The following is a 12,185-nucleotide window of genomic DNA, read 5'->3' as shown; positions in this document are numbered from 1 at the left end:
GGATCCTGCGCTTCACCGGCTACGCCAGTGGTGCGGCTGGGAGGGGAGTGCAGGGGGGGGGGACCCGGTCCCGCCCTCTGCCCCGGGCCCCCGACCCAGGGACCCTGTGAGGAGTGGTCTCACCCTGCTCAGTCCCTGAGACTGACTACCTTCCCTGAGTCGCCTGTCCGTGGCCCCCCGGCCTGTGGCCTGCTCCCTGGTACCGGCGTGAGGGGTTGTTCCACCTTCCCCGCCTGGAGCCTTCTCTGCCTCAGTGTGGTAGCCGCAGCGGATGATAGCCCCAAGCCCTGCGGCTGCGGCTGTCGCTGCAGCAGGGCAGGGCAGGGCAGGGCAGGGCAGGGCAGGGCAGCTCTTCTCCGCTCCGCTCCGTGCCTCCTCTCCTCTGGCTGTTAACTCCCTTCAGCCCTCCTGGCCTGCCTGAAGTGCAGGCTTTTATCTGCTGGGGCAGCTTCTTTGATAGGCCCCAGGTGGCCTAATTAGCCCAACTGTCTTGAATTCGCCCCAGCTGGGTTACCCAGGGAAGAGGGCTTTATGGAGTCTGGGGCTAATATACATGCCCTCCAGCACTCTTTCATAGCCATGCGGTCTGGCCCTGTCGCAGGAGGTTTAAAGCCACCTTTGCTTAATGGAGAATCAAAGCAAGTATCTGTAGCCTTGTCTAAGATGTCAGGAGAAAAGAATTCAGCAAAAACTGCATTCAAATATATATATCTTTCTTTCTAAGCTGCTTTCCTGGCCACTGACACTAGGAGGAGTCTGACAGGAGTGAGGATTTAGAAGCTGTCTTTTTTGTAGACTGAAGAAAATTCAGGTACCAAAAAAGCCTATATGATGCCCAGACTGATGTTGCAGCATTTGCATGATGGTTTAATGTTGTCTGTGTGACAAATGACAGAAGCACAAAATTCTTGGATCTCTTCAGAGTGCAAGTCCCAGATTTTAAAGAGGCCCCTTTAATCTTCTGCTTTGAAAACATAAGGCAGTGTAAGAGAAAATAAATAGCCATATGTAAACCAGCATGAGTACTACTTAAAGAAATTAAACTACTTTAATTTCAATTGATGGAGCAAGAGCTATTCTCATAATACTTTGTACTAGACCTGGTTTAAATTTTTTTTTTTTTTTTTTTTTTAATTTTTGAAATTTCAACGGAAAATGGCAAGAATTCTTGGATAAATACTTTTGTAAAAAGGTATTGCTGTTTTTTGACCCAGCTCTGCTTTCCATGTGTACAGAACCTTTCATATGAAGATTTTAAAGCACTTATATACATCAGTTTCTTCAGCCACACAACGCCCCTATGAGGCAAGTAAGAGGTATATAGGAATTACTTCAGCCTGTGTTGATTGAAATATAGATGCTCTGGAGAGGACTGTAGCGGCTATTTAACAGCACACAGCAACACTACACAATAGTTTGAGGCAGTAAGAAAGAATATCATCTCCAGCTGAAACTCTAGGGAGATTTAAGCAAAGGGGAATGTAATTATCCCAGAATGGAACTTTTCCAGAACACCCAGGCTGACAACCCTACTCATGTGAAAAATTTCCATTATATCATTAATGGCCACAATATCCCCTAGCACCACGCTGGAATATTGCTTCATTACTAGCTCGGAGGACACTTACTAAATCACCAAGACCACTGCCTGTAGTATCAGTGTTCTCCTTAGAGGTCTCTGATCGAAGTACTGAACAGACCTGATGCTGATTGAGCTAGTGAGATCTGACAGCATCATAATGTAAGTTATCATAGATGCAGTTAGAGTACTTGAGTCCTGAGTAATCTGCAGATTTCTTGATGCCCAAGTCTCATGTTCAAATATAAAGCACATGGCATGCAGTGTGTAGACATATTTAGATTGTAAACTCTTTGGGACAGAAACTGTCCTTTTTGTATGTTTGTGCAGCACCCAGCACAGAGCCCATGAATCCTAGTTGGGGCCTGGGTGCTATGCGAATGCAAATAATAATCTTTCTCAAACTATCTGACCTGTGGAAGCTGCATTCTGGTGAGACAGCAGGCTATTTCCATCTGTATTCCTATTCATTCAGAGCCATGTTGAGCACTAGGACTATATATTCCTCCTAAAAGACTTTTTCTTTTCTTTTCTTTTCTTTTTTCCGTTACCCTCAGATGCATAAGTAAGTTTTCACCATTTATTTTGGTCTTGCGTTGGTCTGTTCTGGCTTCTGAGTGTCATGTTGATGGATTTAGTTTGTCTCTGTTCTATGTAACCTTTCTCTAGGTCACCCTCTCTTTCACTTTCCAGATGGCGTCAATGTTATTACTTGACGTGGGAATTGTCCTTAAAGCGTGCCCTAAGTATGTCCATTGTCTTCATCTTGCCATATATGATACATTAAGTTGGTTTGGTCAACTTAGAATCTGATATTTTAATAAAATGTAGCTCCTACTCTATACTCTGTGCTAATTCATTACTAAGACTCATTAGCATAAGATGAAATTCGGAAAATAGGTTTCAGAATCACCATTTAGCTCTCATTTGCTTTTTCTTGTGGCTGTTTATGTATTCTATTTGAAATATCTAATTCAAATGGACAGTAGGAGAATGAAATCACAGTCAAAAATGAAAAGTCATGGCTTTCATTCTTCTACAGTTTAAAACAACAAAACTGTATGTTTCTGACACAAAAAGAAGCATTTCACATCCTTACATCTTTTTTGGAGATGTCATCTTATTGACCAAAATGCAATTTTGACCTTGCTTATTTCCAGGAATGAAATAAAATGTCAGCTTTGCATATTAATGTTTTCCAAATTGCTGTATGGCAGGTGTACTGTAAATGCTGTTGCACATGCCTACAATATGTTTCAAATAATACACTGCATATTAACTTTTGTGGAAGGAGAATGGGGCCTCTGGCAATTAACCATATCTGGCAGCTGCAAAGTTTCATCATCTTCTAATATCATTTATTTCATGTTCAGAATACCAGAAGGACAATACATTTGTTTATCCACAAAAATGTCAGATGTCAGTTAGCCATATCAATCATGAGCTTTTATAAATTATCTTTGTTTTAGAGTACTTTGGTTTAGCAATTTATAAAGCAGTTTTGATTTGTTTTTGCTAGACTGCTTCTTTCTTTAAGGGAGGTTCTGTCCTGCATACCTGGGACTAATTACCGAGAAGTAATTCTGCGTTTTTCTGCCTCCTAAAGAGGCCCAGGACCTACTCTATAAAACAGACAAGGGACCCGGCTAGTAGAGTTGCCAATTTTGGTTGGATGTATTCCTGGAGGTTTCATCACATGACATAATTTTTAATTAAAGATTAATCTTTAATCCCTGGAGACTCCAGGACAATCCTGGAGGGTTGGCAATTCTACTTGGTGGGGAGCTATGAATTGAAAAAATTGTGAGTAGAGACTATTGTTCTGTGTTTAGAGGTTCTCTTCCAGGCTTGTGTTATAGGTGACTCCTTAAGATTGTGTTTGGTATTTTAGTGTGTCTAGGAAAATAGCAATCATGTATTCCTTCATGTAATTTGAACTCTGCTTCACTATCAGTAATAAAGTTTTAGATGATGTCAATTAAATCACCTTATACTCTATAAAACAAAACTGAATTTTGTCCTATTTGCTTTCCCAAGAACTGTTTGTCACAACAAACCTATTTATGCTCCCAAATGATTTTAGTGACTATTAATAACAGTCTAATTAAAGAATGAATCCTTTCTTTTGTAATGAATATGAGCCACAAGGTGGTTTTAAACTGCAACCTGCATTGTAGGGGTGTAGAGGGGTCTGTGTTGGAGCCAGAGCCTTAGGAGGAATTCTTGCTGGCTCAGCCAGAAATTCACTGGGGCCCTAAAGGAGGGTACATTACAATGGCAGCTCTGTCATCTTTTAAGCTGATACAAGATATACTTCCTTCAGCAATGGACCATGTCCACAGACTGGTTTGGGAGGGCTGTGAGGAAGGAGTTGCAGCTTTGTTTGGAAGCTGGAAATACATTTTTCTTCATTATACTTTAAGGTGAAGCATGGTTTAATCTAAAGAATCTAGGCCTCAGATGAGGCCTTTCACTTAGGATTCATTTCATTCAGATAATTTGATATACATTTCAGTTGTTGATATGTCACAATGAGATGTTATTGTCCTTGCCCAGACAGTTGTTGCACACGCACACAAACACAGGATATGTGGATTAGGAAAAAATCAGTAGATTTATTACACTGTTACCTAAATAGTCTTCTGCAGCAAATGACTAACACAACAATTAGAACTAAGGGCCCACTGGTAACTGCCAGTACAACAGTTATAGCTGTTGCTTTTTTTTAACTGCCCTATTGCTTTTAAACTTAAGCATAAAACTTGACCTGTTTCAGGGGATTCAAACCCTAGATTCAGAGAGCCAGACCCTCAGCTGATATAAATCTATGTTCATGTCAGTGGAGTTTTGCTAATATGCACCAGCTGAAGAACTGGCCCAATATGAGAGGGACCACCAAATTACTTTCAAAAGCAAGCAAAGGAAATAGTTTGGAGTACCTTCATTCAAGTGGTCTAGGCAGCATAAACATCTTGCTGGCTTCTGGGCTGTGAAAATTTCGAGGCACTCCCTGGCTAAACAGCCATGATCATTGTTTTCATATCTGAGGGGTGCTTTTCTGCTTAGTAGTGTAAAAAAATACCTTTGACTAAAAAGGTTTAATAAAGAACATCGGATACAGGTAAAGAGTAAAAAAACCTACTTTTTATTTCTTTAACAGGTTTGCAAAGCTGGGCACAACTCCAGAACAAAAATCTATTCTGAAAGGAGCGCGCCCCTCCTTTATTATTCAGCAGTATATATTTCCTATCCCGGCCGAAAGAATCCCTCCCTTCGTTCCCCATTGGCTGGGTACTAAAAGGTTTACACCTTTCGCGACCGCCTACTACATACATTGTCTTTTTTATACAAACATCATTCCATGTTCATGCTAATGAACCAATTTTCTATGCAGGGTGTGCGATAATATTCTAACACCTCATTATGCATGCGTCTTTTAGGGTGCCTTTTTGACCTTTTTCTAACGGGATTGTTTGTTGGCACATAGCCTTAGCAAAAGCGGGTAGACCTTGGTTTCTTTGTCTTGTGGTTTGCCCTTTATCTGTATCCAGGCGCTTGATGTCTGTTTGGCCTTCAACTTCTTCTTTATCTATTAGCCCCCCCCCCCTTCTTTTCTTTCTCACGCATTTCTTAGGCTTGAAGCTGATTAAGTAACTTTCTAAGTTAATATATGCATATAGCAAAAGTATTACTTTTCTATACCTACAACTATTTTATTTCTTTTAGACTCTTAACTCTTTCAGTAGTGACCTGACAATCATGGTTTTGGCATTACATGAACAATCAAAACTGTCCCATTCCTAGAGATGCAAACAGAGTCTTTGTTCCATAATTCTCATGGGAATTGTGAGAGGTAGGTTCTCCATGACTGACTGAAGTTGCAAGTTTTGGAGGATGCTACTCTGAGCTAATTTTGAAATCTTCTGAAACTGAACATCAGTCAGTTCCCTCAGTTACAGCCAGTTTGTCTCACTCTATTTTTGTTTGTTTGTTTGTTTGTTTCCCCCTTTCTCCAGTAATTGCAGTGGTTTTGCTGTTTTTGCTTCAAATTTTTGTCTCATCTGTGTAATCTATTGGTAGATTTTTAATGCACTCACTCAGGTATCTAAATGGCCTGATAGTTACTGCATTGTTTTCCAGAACTCCCTTGACAATAGGTTTAATTCTTTCAGTTTGGCCTCTTAAATTATTAAAATTATAATGTTCAGTCTTCCTCAAATTTGACTAATTTTACTTGGGAACTCGGGTGGTTATTTCCCTCTCCTGGGATCAGCTGTGGCAGCGTTTGTCACAGTTTCAAGGTTAACTGCCCATTTGACACTCTTTCTTTCTCCTCTTAAGGTTTTAGGTTCCCATAAATGAGCCCTCTCAGACGGAAACCCTTGTCTCTCTCCCCACAGAACAGGGTCTTAGGCTTGCAGTATCTCTGTGCTTCCCTGTGATATCTCTAGCAAACTAGTCTGCCTAACAGCCAGTACCTATGCATTGCTCTTTTTTCCCCCCAAGGGCTATGAACGGTGTGTTGCCAGCAGTTAAAATTTACCACACAGCTCTTTCTAAGCAAGCACATTTATTCTTAAAATAAAAGCATTACAGAGAAAACATATTAAAAACAATAAACGCATTTAGTGTATGTTTAAATCTACCAGGAATCATCCATCAGTCTTATGGGGCCCTACTAGACCCTCCTGCAAGGGTTAGGGCTTCCCTTGGACAGAAGGTCCTGTCTTGTCTGTCTGCTGGGTCAAAAAGAAGGCTTTGAGCCAGTTAAAACCCAGACTTTTTATATCAAAAGCTCTTTCTTTATCTGTTGATTTCCAGATGACCCAGTTTGAACCATTACAAATAGGTCTCCCCAACTCTCTCTCAAGTTGTTTACAGCCTAGGTGATTCATCTTAATCACACCATGCTCCCCTCCTCCCCCACCCCCCCCCCCTTTTTGGTTCCTGGAGCAGCTGTGATAACCCTCCAGTTGCATGCCATCTCTGGCCCACAGTGATACATAAACTTAATACAGTATGGTCCCCAAAGATACTGCATGCGGTTGCAATGTCTGTCAGTCTTCTACTATAGCAATTCATGCAGATACACCAAAATAAAGCAGTTCAAGGCCAGAAAGTGCAGCCTGTGCTCCATAAGTCTGTAGCCCTGCATAAAGGGAGGCTTGTGCCTCTTCTGTTCCCAGGGTAAGTCTGCCATCAGGAATCACATACACTGAGGCAGGCTAGATTCCCCCAGTAAAGGGTATGGCAATAAGCATGACTCCTCTGCTCCTGGTGCAGTCTAGTTGATCAAAAGGCAGTAGCAACATCTTTGGCAATGGGAATATTCAATCAGCAAGCTGACACAGCCCATCTTCCACCAGAGAAGCTGGGCTGGGAACAGCAAAGGCCTTTTCAAAGTGAATACCATTTCATCTGCTCTTCAGCCACTTCACTATCCCCAAAAGCCAACTTGCTGCTGCCTCTCTAACATTGCAGGCTTCATTCTCTCAATAGCCCTTTGCCCAGAAGCCACGTTCTTCCAGGAGGAGGCACTTCTGAAGGGATAATTGTAGAATTTCTTCTTTCTATTCTGTCCCAAAATGCCTTACAGTGAGATTTAAAGAATTCAATATGTTTAGTTTATTAAAAAGAAGATTGAGAGGTTATTGGATTACCGTGGGTAAGTACCTTCACAGGAAGAAAATACCAGAAAATAAAGGGCTCTTTAATCTAGTGGAGAAAGGCATAATAAGAATCAATTGCTGGAAGCAGAAGACAGATACATTCTAATAAGAAATAAGCACAGATTTTTAACAGTGAGGGTGATTAACCACTGGAACTCATTACCAAGGAAGTTACCCAAACTCAGGGTATTGGTCTCAATACAGGGGTCACTGGGAGAAATGTAATAGCCTGTGATGTACAGGAGCTCAGACTAGATGATCTAATGGTCCCTTCTGGCCTTTCAGAATGAATCTGGAAACTGGCCACTCCAAACTGCTACAGCTCAGGTTCTGATGAGTCTGGCATTGTCAAGTCCACTGCAGGAGTTGTGGTTATGGATATTTGCAAGTCAGTTATTAGTGGGGTTCTTCCTTGGGTAATGAAGATTGCTGATGTCCCTGAAATAGTAGCGGGCTTTTAGCAAATGGACTTCCCATGTTGGACTGGGGCCATTGATGACACACATGTCCACTATTTTCTGCACCCCCCACTTACACCCCTGCTATTGCAAAAAGTGGAATTTTTAGTGACCATAAATTATCATAACTATGCCTTTATGTCTCATTATTCATAACTGACCCTCCCCAGTATCATTAACCTGCCTCTTTTAATACCATGCTGGGTCATTGGTTCATTACTGGCTGAAAGAAAAGAATGCCACCTACTGAATCACCAGTTCTCTGCTACAGAAGCAGAAGCCGTACTTTCCTTGAGGGTTTTGCGTGACTGGTACACAATATAACCAATCAGGCCAAACTTGTGAGATTATTATTTAATATTATGTTAGGGTCCAGAGGGCCTGATAGATCGTGCTATTAGTTACTGAATAAGCACAAAATTAAACATAGCCGCTGCAATGATGGGTTTACAATCTATGAATGAAGAAGGAAACCATCAAATATAAACAATCTTTATATACATAAATACGTGTGTGTGCGTCCACGCATAATGCAATTAATATAAAATTACATTTAAAAAATCTACACTAAAAGAGTGTTAGGGTTGCAAAGTCACACTCTCAAAAGTTAGGAAGTGCCAGATTTAGTTTGCCTGTTCAACCTTAATTCAGCGCCCTTGTGGTTATGCATTATGGTACAGTCTTTAATTACATGATTATTATCTTCTTTGTGTACAAAGAGTTTTGTGACGGTATTATTTCTGCATATCTACTAAAGCAGATTTTTCAGAATGTGAGGGCATGTGCATCTTCATATGCGAAATTGAGCCCTAAATGGATATTGCATATCATAGTCCAACTGAGGGCCTTGGTTTTTATTCTGGATATGGACTACATCATATCTAGGTCACCTCTATAAATGTGAACTAGGCTGCTAGTGGCCAAAAATCACCACCATATGTTTTGCCTGTTGGTGATGCTGCTGTGTCCGTTGGCTTATATGAACTATGTTGATTATCTCCTTCCAGCTCTTACTGATATCACAAAAACCCACCACAGCTGGTACCAGTTTACACACTGTTCAGCTGGCTCAGTACAGAGACAAAGGAATGGAGAATAAAAACAAAAGAGAAATTCAGAGGTGGTACCTACTCACCAGAATGAGAGCTTACTAACAAGACAGTGTAGAGAAGATTGCTATGCCATTGGCTGTCCAGTACCTGTTTTGGAGACAAATATGAGAGTTCAGTCTCAAAGGATGTTAACTTGGTATCTCTTACAGTTAGTACATTAAAAACAATTGTCCACCACTTGAAATGAAAGTTGTTGTTCGTCATATTGTTTTTGTTCCAGAAAGCCAAGCATAATAAAACCAGAGATGCTAAGTAAATGTAGTGATTCTAGGTACCTCAGTTTTTGGGTGACAAACTTGAGACACCTGAAAGGAGCCTGAGTTCAAGGGTAGATGCTATGCATTCTGAAAATCAGGTCCTCTTCATGGTATTGCAGATTTGGGCACTTCAAAATGGAAGCATCCAAAATTATCAGTCACTTTTGAAAAGCTTGGCTTTTGCATAATGTGATTGAAATTTCCCCTGGGCAAATCCTTGAAGTGAGGACCATGCTTGGGAGTAAAACGTCTCTGTGTATGTTGATTTTGGTACATTTAGTTCCTGATCTGCTTATAGTCTCAGCAACTTGGTTGTTCCCCTTCTTCTTTCCAAAATATCCTGTATTTTCTCCTGAGGTGATCTTTTTGCTTTTCGATCCCTCTACATACACTGGCTACTAAAATAGCTAAGTTTTATCTGTTCATGGTGAATATAATAAATGAGCCTCGTAGCCAAATGTGATTACATTCCTATTTCTGATAACTGTCCAAAGATAGTTAATTAAATACAATATCTTTGTACCCTGTGATCTTTGATAGCTTAATATTGGCAGAAAATTCCTGTGAACTAATGGCACCAGATATAGCATGAGACAATGTATCCAGATCTTCAGGGCATCTTTTCAGTTTGAGGTCAAGAGCAGAATAAAAATAAGCCCCATATAGTTGAAATAAATTTGAGCAGAAGCATGCCACGTTCTTTAGTCCCCTAGGCAGTTAGAATATCTTCTTAGTGACACTCTTCAAGCTGTGAAATATGGTTTGGTTGCCTGGGTGAATGGGTAGTGTGTTATGTTTTAAAGAGATGCTACTAAGGCTGTGCCTAAAAATCTTGACCTAACTTGATATGTATGCTTCATGCCTAAACTGTTACCTTCAGGATTATTTTGAAACAGATATTTCATGTTACTGAGGGCCGCAACCTGGTCTACTGAAGTACTGAGCAGTTAGCAGCTGACAGTGGCGTTTCTGTGGAAGTTCATAAGTAGAAGGGGGTTTTTTTTGGGGGGGGGGGAGAGAGTTGGTGTCCCTCCCCCCCCGTCTTTTTTTTTTCTTCTTTGAATAGGAGGAAACAAATTATGGCTACTGAGGCAGCACTAGTAGTGACCCGAGGAGTTGAGGAGGGAAAGAAGATGGTTGGATGCAGAAGCTGAAGGATGCACATACATCATTCTTGAGTGGGTATCTGATGGAAGCTACTCATCAATGAAATGTCACTTGGCAGAGAGGAATAAGGAAAGGCAGACAGGGATTTGAAGGTATAATGCAGAAGAGGAGAGAGGCGGTGGTACAGACAGACAACTCAAGTTTTGCAGACACGTGCCAAACAAAAGGACTTGGAGGGTGAACTGCCAGAAGAGGAGGGTGATACATGGAAGAATGTGACCATGAGGACAAGACGGAGGAAAGGTAGTGCTGCTTAAATCAAGTTGAGTAACAGGTTTGCTGCACTGGAGAATGAGCAGGAGAAATAGGCAGAAAATGAGGTGTCAGAAAGAAGAGAAGGGAAGCCAGTCCCTGCAGAAGAAATGATGGAGATAGCCAGGGACCAGAGCCTAAGGAAAAATGAGGATGTTGTACTGTGACAGAGAACATAAACAGATTTTTACCAACACTAGGAAGAGACAGGTCTAGGTGAGTGGGACTCCATACTAAATCCACAGGCCTGTCACTTGACCAGATCCAGGGAAAAGAAGAGTGTGCTGTCTTCCAGGAGCAAGAATATGAGATGTAGAGTGAGGCAGAAGAGGATTTTGATGGGAAATATCCAGTGATTGTGCTGCATGTTGGGACAGATATCATTGCTAGATTCACAGATGAATGGATCAAGGACAGTTATGCTCGGATAGGCCAGACAGATCAGGTGATTTTCAGCTCAAAACTTGTGTTTCCTGAAGAAGGAGAGCAAAGGCACGTCAAGATAATGAAGATCAACTGATGGCTCAAGGCTTGGTGCTATGAGGAAGGTTTTGGGATGACTCACCATTGGGAGTCATTCACAGAAAGAAGACTCTTCTCAACTGATGGACTCCACTTAAGTACCTGCGGTATTAATCTTCTGGGATCAAGGCTGGCACAAATTTTAAGAAGGACTTTAAAGTAGGGCATGAGGAGGTAAGGCAGGGAGAGACTCATGAAACCTCCATGCCTGGCTTTAATACACAGGAAGAAAATCAGGTAAATGAAGATATAATAAGGGATAATGGAACACCACAAGCTAGAAAACTGGGTGAGGTCTGAGGGAAACCACTGAAATACTTGTACACGAATGCAAGGCATCTGTGCAATAAAGCAGGAATTGAAACTACTGGTGCAGGAGGTCAAATCAGATATTAGGGATAACAGAAACATGGTGGAATACCATTCATGACAGGAATACATGCATTGAATGATATGTGCTGTTTAGGAGAGGAAGGAATAAAGGTAAAGGAGGTGGAGTAGCCCTGTGCATAAAAAATGTGCTGTAAAGAAATACAAAGTGATATCATGGACACGAGAATGTTTGGGTCAAAATTGCTTTGGGGAAGGATTGTAGAAGAGATTCTGTTGGGGTAGTGTTAGGGGTCTGCTGTAGATCCCCAGGGTCAGACTCGGATGTGGATCATGATCATTTTAATCTTATTAGAGAAAGAATACCTTTGGGAATTGTGTCATAATGGGAGATTTTTAATTTACGAGATATAGATTGGAGAATAAATTATACGAATACTGGATGTTATAGATGACAGTTTTCTTCATCAAATCATCACTGAATCAAAAAGAGAATATGCAGTTTTAGTGAGAATTTCATAGGAAATGACCTTGTATCAAGTGATCACGAATTTATTCTGTTGAAATTAAATGGAAGGATAATCAAAACCTACTCGTCAGCTATGATTTCTTGATTTCAAAAGGGCAGACTTTGGGAAATTAAGGGAACTAATTAAAGAAATCAACTAGACCGAAGAGCTTAATGACTTAATGTGGAGGAGGCTTTGAATTTCTTCAAGTCAGCTACATGAAATCTTTTTGAAAATTGTGATCCAAAAAAGGAAAAAAAAAAACCATGTAGGAAAAGGCCCCAGACCCAGCTAGATGAATAAACACCCAAAAATATTAGAAATAAGCAG

This window comes from Emydura macquarii, unplaced genomic scaffold (assembly GCF_026122565.2).
Source record: "Emydura macquarii macquarii isolate MOO-44397 ecotype Brisbane River unplaced genomic scaffold, CSIRO-AGI_Emac_v2 contig_476, whole genome shotgun sequence".
Taxonomy (NCBI): Eukaryota; Metazoa; Chordata; order Testudines; family Chelidae; genus Emydura; species Emydura macquarii.
Note: the sequence above shows the minus strand (reverse complement) of the source record.